General features: G+C 33.8%; 1 long non-coding RNA gene across 1 annotated transcript; it reads right to left on the bottom strand.

Moving 5' to 3' along the window:
* Positions 1–304: 304 nt before the first annotated feature.
* On the bottom strand, positions 305–1,262 carry LOC132716901 (uncharacterized). Its single transcript, XR_009623885.1, has 3 exons — positions 1,158–1,262; positions 732–791; positions 305–372 (listed from the first exon to the last, which is right to left on the bottom strand). It is a non-coding gene; the product is annotated as an uncharacterized LOC132716901 (long non-coding RNA).
* Positions 1,263–2,014: the final 752 nt, after the last annotated feature.

Raw genomic sequence — 2,014 nt, 5'->3', positions numbered from 1 at the left:
ATGGTAATTGTATCATACAGAACATGTTTAGGGTAACTGTATCATACAGCACACGTTTATGGTAACTGTTATCATACAGCACACTTTTATGGTAACTGTATCATACAGCACACATTTATGGTAACTGTATCATACAGCACACGTTTATGGTAACTGTATCATACAGCACACATTTATGGTAACTGTATCATACAGCACACTTTTATGGTAACTGTATGATACAGCACATGTTTATGGTAACTGTATCATACAGCACATGTTTATGGTAACTGTATCATACAGCACATGTTTATGGTAACTGTATCTTTTCCGCCCTTAGCCGGTGGAAAGACAACGACAACGAAATTTGCTTAATCTCATTTATCGTAAAAACTGAAATATATAAAGAAAAACACATATTCAAATTTACAGAATAACAATACATACTTGGATAATAGCCTAATGCTGACCAAGTTGCTTTAATAACCAACAAAGGGAAGTAATCCAAAATCCTGCAGTTATAGATGCTTTAATAATCTGCAGTTACAATCTAATCATGAACATGTTAAAGTAGTTAAAATGAAACAATGACAAATCCTTATAAATGATTTAAGTTATAATACTGACTAGTAAAAACAAATCCTAATAAATGATTTAAGATATAATACTGACTAGTAAAAACAATATATGGTAGATTAACAATGACTAAGTAGACAAAAAGATACATATATATAAATGTTTGATAAACCTACGTCGTGAACACTCGAGGGTGACGTTACAACATTTCTGCATTCATTATTCACTACCCATCACTGTAAAATACAATTTACCCTAATAAGTACAAGGAAAATATATGTGATAAAGATTTCTTTAGTAAGCACAATATTCAACTTTTACTTAATATAAACATGTATGTAGTGTGATAAAAGAACTTCTTTCAAATAACACTAAGGTCAAGTTAAAAGTGGAAGATGAATAGAAACTTAAAAACAACTTGTTACTAAAGTAAGTTAACCATTACATCATAAATTCACAAAATTACAAATTTGTAACGAACAAATGTGAGTACGAAACTACTGAACAAATTAAGCGTTTTACTCCTAAAAGTCTATATTACAAAAGTTTAGTTTACAAAAAGATTATTTAATGCAAAATAAGCAAACATAATATCAACTTACACAATATGGATAGGAATAAACAAAGAAATGACTTGGTTTAATAAAACAGCATGCGTTTCTGGCATATACAGTAAGCACAATATATAGAATCAATTTAGGCAAAAGATATAAAACTACCGAAAAGGTTACAAAAACACAGTTCACCCTGAACTCCACACTCCCCCCACTGTGATCCCATCACACACTTCACTTATATAGATGAATGTTGTTCTTAACACTTAACGCATGACAATGGTGTCTTGATTATTTACACTGTGTTCATTCCACAAGGACAACCATCTCTGTCACTGGGCGTGTAAATTTAGTACATTTTCCGAATTTACATACTCGAATTTCAGCTTTTCTCACTAACTTATCACCGTCACTTTTGATAGCATTGGTCACAATTCCAACCGGCCATTCATTCCTTGGCACCTGTTTGTCTTTAAGGAGTACAACATCACCATTTTTAACACAAATTTGCTGCGTCTGCCATTTTCTCCTAGGTTGAAGCGTTTGTAGGAAACTGTCTCGCCACTGTTTCCAAAACATGTCCGAGAGCACTTGAACCATCTTCCACTGTTTCTTGTACAAATCACGAATATCCAAATCGAAACACATAGACGAATCACCATTGATTTTCTGGTTCAAAAGTGTAGCTGGAGATAGTCATAACTGGACAATCTGCGTCACTTGAGATAGGGGCAATTGGTCTAGAGTTCATAACAGCAACAACCTCAGCCATGAGAGTAACTAAAACTTCGTGTGATAGATTTTTAGCATGAAACCCCTAGTAGTATGCCGTCTAAAATTCTGCGAGCGATGCCAATCATCCTTTCCCACACTCCTCCCATATGTGAGGAATGGGGTTTGCGAAA

Source organism: Ruditapes philippinarum, unplaced genomic scaffold (assembly GCF_026571515.1).
Source record: "Ruditapes philippinarum isolate M1 unplaced genomic scaffold, ASM2657151v2 ctg13218_1_1_1_1, whole genome shotgun sequence".
Lineage (NCBI taxonomy): Eukaryota > Metazoa > Mollusca > Bivalvia > Venerida > Veneridae > Ruditapes > Ruditapes philippinarum.
This window is presented reverse-complemented; position numbering and strand designations above follow the sequence as displayed.